Here is a 6984-nt window from a genome sequence, read left to right as displayed (position 1 = left end):
TGAAAACCAGTGGAGCTGTGGGAGAAGCTGGGCTGGGATTTGCCCTTGGTGCCTCTGCAGACCACAGGCCCTTGGAGCAGAGGCTGTGGCTGACTGGGCTCTTAGTCTGACAGACCTGAACCCATGCAAGGCTTCTCAGTTTTTTTGAAACAGAAATGTAGAAGATGGCTAACTCCAAACTCCCTACCCTCCTCTGAACAAAGGAAGTGCATCTCTTTAGCATTTTGTCTTCCAAGATTTCTTCCAGAACAAGTTACAGCCTTTGAGGGACTCTACCCAGCAATCCTTTTTAGAAAGGCAGTTTTTAAAAACAATCACCTGTTGCTACAGTCTTTTGGGGAGACCTTTTGACCAGCTGGACTCAGTTTGTCTTTCAAAACTCAGTTTAAACATTAGCAAAGCTGCTCATGAATAATTTTTCATAAGAAGCTTTTTTTTTTCACATCCATGTTTGGCAGAAAGTAGAAGCAGTCTGAGGCTGTTAGAGAAAAATCAAACTTGCCTCAGATGATCTGTATCCCCAAACAAGTTTAGAGCACAGCTGCAGATAGGTTTTGGAGATATGAGCTTTGTGCACTCACACAAACATCAAACCACATTACCGGCCACAGGAACATGCCAGAGAAGTTCATTTGAAAATCATTATGCATTCATTTCTACAAGTAACACCTTGTGGTCCCTGCTGTGAGTGTGGTTGTGCTGCAGCTATTTTCTTTTATGTCAGAAATGTTTGTTGGAAGTTTGGCAAGAGAAACACACTAATACTTTTGTTAAGAAAAATTTTGGGTTCCGCAGCAGGTCCTTGAGAACAGCAGCATAATGGAAGTACTCAGATTTTTATCATTTGTAACTCAATTTCAGCTTTGCCTTACATCAGAATAAAATCCCTTCAAAGCTAATTTCAGTCCTGTCCCAAGAGAGCATTTGTCCATATCATGAAAGCAGGGATTTTATTTAACACGATTACATGCACATGCTGGTGCACTCAGATGCCTGGCTGGAATAGCAGAGTTAAGACAGGTCAGGATGAAGGTGCACTGGTGGAGCTTGGCAGGGAACCTGCTTTTAGTGTTTCTGGCTCTAGCTGAGAACATCAGTTTCTCATTGGTGAGTTCTGAAAACAAAATTCTTTCCAAAGAAAAAAGAAAAGAAATAAATCCCTTCACAAATTCTACTTCGGGCAATTGTGTGTTGGTGTCGTAACTTAAAATCAACAAACCATACAAAGGAGGTGAATCAAAGTTAAACACATCTGTGGACATGACATTCTTTGATTCTGTTTCTTACACCCACTTTTCAAAGCAGGCTTCTAATGCATCAGCCTCAGCTGGCAGAGGCATTTTATTCAAGTTCTCCCAGCCAGTGCTCCTCCACAGGTATTAAATCCCTCTGGGGAATGCAGGCACAGAGGTAATAAACATATTCGTTTCATTACAACATCTTAAAAAATGTAAAAATTCTAAAAAACCAACTGTAAGCTGACCTGCAGCCAAAGTACACATTAATTATACAGCTTAAGTCAGGCGGATGCTCAAGGAAAAGAGATATAATGTTACACCCAGCTGGATACTTTGTAGTTAGCACAAATGTAATATAAAGCGTACCAGAGTTTGTCAAGTGTCTGTCTGGATTTTCAGTTTTCATTAGTACTATAATTAAAACCACATTTTCAGCTATATTACCTATAACAAGAAAGGAATGAGAAATGAGGTTGTCAAGGTCAGTCTCTTTCTGCTCTTTATCCTGAGTATCTGCAGGCCACAAGCTGTTGAATTTGGTGTAAACCAGAGTAATAGGATGGAATGTCACGTTACAACCAAACCTTTGTGGCTGCAAAGACAAACTGATGAGGTCACTTCCTTTTAATCACCAACGGAGGGTATTTATCAACAGCCACATAAGTCAGGGGGACAGGGAGGCAGATGACAGACAGACTGACAGATATATGGAAATACAAACACCCCAAACACAGATACCACAGAGCTGATGCACAGAACGTTCCTTTGCAGAGAGCAGCACTTGATCTTGTGCTGTCACAGCCCTTCCCAGCTATAAAAGGCACATAAATGCTTTTTATGCCCCTTTCTGTGGCTTGTCACAGAGGGCACAGCAAAGATTTGGAAAACGGGGACAATGGATGATTTGCACAAGATTTAGACCCAGATTCATATTTTAAAACTTTCAGAGAATTCACAATTTTGCTAAAAACCTCTAAGGCAAAGTGAGCAGGTAGCAGAGAGCCGAATTCCCAGGAGAGGGACGTGGTGTTACAATCACTATAGTGGATGCCTTCATTAGAGATGGGTGGTGAAAAGCAGCAGAGCTTCATTAAACTCAGCAGAGTTCAACATTTTGCAAGGATCTGACCCACAAATTCCAGTACCAAAAATGCAATTTTTTTTCATACTCAAGTGCAGGTAAATACTTGAGGCAACCAGTGAATGCAAATGGAATTCCCTAGCTGTGGTCTAGAAGGTAAATATGGGTTTGGCTTTCATGAAACTCAGGGGAAAAAAAAAATAATAAAAAAGCAAAGCAGCTGATCAGTCATGTTAAATATAAATGACAGTTTACTTGTGATACTAAAAGGGGATTTTAGCTTCATTAAAAACAAAAGCTAACTACTATGAAGGAGATGAGTGAACTATTGCAACATTGAAAGACTTAAAAACGATACCCCAGGAGATAACATTCTGAGAATAAAGTGAAAGAGCTCATATAAAATACAAAAGGTGTGTTGTAAAGAAGGATCAGAAGGGCAGACTTTGAGCTTCATCCAGTCATAAATCAAAAGCTTGTTCTCCATCATTCTTGTCTATGAGGTCAGCTTTGATTCCCAAGCCACAATTCCCAAAGGATGGAGGTATTTCTATTGGCAAGTATGTGTCTTTCTTCCCCCGGGCTGCCTCTGCCAGCCCTGCTGTCACCATGGACTGTCATTATCTCAATCTCTTTACTGCCCAGGATTGTTCCATCCCGGAGCCACAGGGAACTATCACAGGGCTGCGAGAGGAAAACCCATTCAGAAGACTGAGGGCATTTGCAACAGATTAATTGACAAAGAAGTTTATCAAGCCAGGCCATCTGCAATAGTTCAGCGATTCTCCTTCACGGGGACCAAATGCTTTAGCACTCCAGGTGACATGGCAGGGATACAAGCTGTTACACAAAATAAACGTGTTTAAAAACATCTCCAAAACTCTAACTCACCAAAGAATATAATATCACTTCTTTACCCAGTCATGTACTTCATATCTTTGCATTTGAGTAACTGAAGTAATCTGTGAGCTTTAGCTCAGGCAGACCAGCCACACTCACAAGAACAGTTTACTTGTGATACCAAAAGGGGATTTTGTGTAAATAGGGCTCCCCACCTGAGCACTGGAGACTGGTTCAGCCCCTCCGTTTGCAGTCAGGCATCAGATGAAGGGCAGACACTTCCCAGACTGAAATAAACACAGAACACATTTAGCATGTTGTTTCCTCAACCTTCATGTAACATATTAAACCAGATAACTTCTCAAATCGAAAAAAAAAAATTTCAAACAACTTCTTGAGTATTACTCAACACACCAGATTTCTACAGTGTTCTTGCACGGTGAGTTCTATTATTTGGTCCATTAGTATCCTAAAGGTTTTACTTCAGTAATTCTCACTTACTATGGAGCAACGTTGCTGTGTGGTGTAAAACCTGATAGTTACTGCGAGTATCCCTAACAGAGATAACATTTACACAGAATAATACAGACATCTGATCCCGTATGTTTCTGGAGATAAAAACCTTCATTCTTTTGACAACAATTCGTGAGGGAAAGGCTTCGATGGGGGTAAAACCGAAATTTTTTAATACAAGATCGCCCTCTGCCGTTCAGGAGGGAGGAGAACGAGCGAGGATCGCAGAGAAGGATTTGGGTTGGGAAGGATTAAAACCCATCTCGTTCCAACTCCTGCCTTGGCAGGGACACCTTCCACCACCCCAGGGTGCTCCAAGTCCTGTCCAGCCTGGCCTTGGGTACTCCCAGGGATCTGTTCCACCTATTGTTTTTTACTGTCCATAAACAACAACCTGGAAAAGTAAAATGATTCCTTGTGGGATGTTGTGGTGCTATGACTGGGGGAGGGCTCCCAAAGAGACCTAGGACACCACATGAATTAATCAGGCTCACTAAAACTTCCAGAAAGTGAGATATGAAATGAGAAGTGACAAGTCTTTGACATCACAGATGATTGTATGAAGTTAAAGGTTATCAATGTTCTTCAAATTATTTTGATGATTTGGATATTTCAGATCTGATTTTATATCTCATTGCAAGGAAAAAAATCACATATATAGAGCTTGTTTATTCAAGGTTTATCTTTACTTAAGAGGATATACCTTCAATCTCCTCCATTCCTTGTTCCACACCACTCCCCTGGCTCTCCCTGCCACACACTCACGTTCATTGCAAGCTTTTACCTGATGTAAATCAATTATTTATTTTGTCCATGAAACCTGAGAGCTGAATGGCAGATAGGAGATGTCACATGTGTGCAGCACTCTGCTGTCCCCAGAGATGAGAGCTCTTCTTGTGACCCAGGGACAGCAAAACCAGGTTAGGCTTGGCTGTGCTTGTCTGGAATTTCAACATTTTTAATGGTGTGAAAAGTTATGAGCTTGGGATATAAAGTTATGACCTTGATATAAAGTTATGAACTTGGATATAAAGTTATGAACTCGGGATATAAAGCTCTTCACTTTGGCTGGGCCAGGACCTGCAGGCAGATGTTCCTGTGGGTACACCTGGCTCTTGTGTCTGCCTGCACCAACCAATTATCTAAAAGCCCAATTAAAATTCTGATTAAATCATACCTTTCACCAACTAAATCTTCCAAATTCCAAATTTCAATCTTTATCTTTTATCCACTTCACAGGCCCCCAGTTTATGAACTGATAAAGACTTTCAGAATGTAAAGCCTTGATGGTGATGCTCCCCTTTTTATATGTCAAAAGGACACTTTTTGGCAGAAAATTAATCTTTCCTACAAAATACTCAAACTATTTGATGTGCTGGGCAACAGCTCAATTTAAGAAATAAGCAGACCACCCTTAGGCAATCAGCCAATAAACACAATATTTGTCATTGAATTCTGGAAGATGCCAAGGGTAATAAGGAAACTCACAGGACTTCCCAAAGTCTGGATTTGGGGTTCTTTTACCCAATGTTTTTCCTAGATCTAGTTCAAATTTCACGCTTACTATCCCTATTTATTTCTGCCACAACCATTATCACCATTTTCTGTGCAATACCATTTTGATTTCCACTATATGAAGGCACCCAAAGTCCTGAGAATTCTTTTGATCTTTTTGAAGAATGACCAGGAGCATTACCATTGTTGCTCTTTTCATATTTATTTATCAGCCTCACACTGCTGCTTCCATAAAGCTGCAATCCCCAGAGTTCAAGTCTGCAATAACTTTCTGGTGAATAGGAAAAAATCAATAACAGGGGGAAAAATACAGCAAATTTCACATTTTGATCAGAGTGTTGCACATGATATCTAATGTTTTTAGCTTGTTTCACAGCTAAAAACAAAAGCAAACAACATACCTGCTCCTTTGTGCCTTTCCTGAGTTATTAAAATCATGTTTGCAGCTACAGTGACTGGCTGTCCTCATGTTGCCTCAATCCTTAGGATGTATTTCTTCCCATAATTCATCATAGCCTGCAACATCTGGATTGTTTTAATTCCCCATTATGCTCAGTAATGTAATTTTTGTACCTCTGCTATCATATTCTGAGTTTCAATAAACTTCTCCTTGATCCTCTCATCATCTGTTCCCTCATTCCCTGAACCCATCCTAAATACTGCCATTTCAAGCAATTTGCTCCTACAATCCTTCTCGGGCAGGTTTCAATAAAACGTCCAGCTGTGGAACCAAAGTTACTAATGCAGGACTAAAATTTAAAATCTCCATACCTGGAGATCTTGCACTGGTCCTACTGGGAATCCCACCAAACTCAAACCACTTGTGCCCAGCAATTCCTTTGACTTGGAGCATCTTTGGAAGCCTCCATGGCATTACACTCCAAATTGATGCCAAAATTTCCTGTTTATGCCTGGATCCTTTAGAGTGTAGCTCTATGTGTGTCCAAACACAGGCTGTAGAAATGCCTTAAAACAATTTTAATAAATAAAATCCCACACTGGTAATTCATGTATTTCTTCTTCTTGATTAATGGCCAGAGTTACTCACAGAATAAATCAGAAATTCTGCAAAAAAAGATCTACTAGAATTCCGTAAGCACAGGCAACAGCCCAGCTCTTAAAAAGACGGAGCCAAAAGTATTTTTGCCTCCCTGGAGCAATCCTTCATGCTAGTTATGTTCAGATAAAAACTCCATGCAAGAATCTCAAAAAATTATTTTTACAGCACGATTAAAAGCAATACCATGACAAGAATATTTGACTTCATGGCTTAAAAGAGCAGAAATGGCTCATTTTTTACTATTGGAAAGGTCTATGGTCTCTGCACATGGAATTGACCACTCAAAACCCCCACAAGGCACCCGCTCACGACCATCCCTGCTCTTGCATATTCTGTGAGCGAAGGCTCACATCCATCTCCATGTTTCATCATGGAATCACCGAATGTTTTGGGTTGAAAGGGAATTTAAAGCCCATCCAGTTCCACCCTCTGCCATCAGCAGGCACCTTCCACTAGACCAGGCTGTTCCAAGCCGATCTTACAACATTGCCAGGCATGGGGCAGACAGATTCTCTGGGGAACCGGCGTCAGGGCCTCACCACCCTCACAAGGGAGAGTTTTCCTGCTAATATCCCCTTTAACCCTGCCATATATCTTTGTGAATTCATTCCCCCTTGCCCTATCACCGTCAAGAATCACAGGGACTATGAAGAGTAGGATAATTAGGAACACACCCTCAAGAGGGATTTTAAATGGAATTAGGGGCGGGGGATCCGCCCATGTCCCTCCCTCGAGCC

Source organism: Ammospiza caudacuta, chromosome 6 (genome assembly GCF_027887145.1).
Source record: "Ammospiza caudacuta isolate bAmmCau1 chromosome 6, bAmmCau1.pri, whole genome shotgun sequence".
In the NCBI taxonomy this organism is placed as follows: Eukaryota; Metazoa; Chordata; class Aves; order Passeriformes; family Passerellidae; genus Ammospiza; species Ammospiza caudacuta.
Note: the sequence above shows the minus strand (reverse complement) of the source record.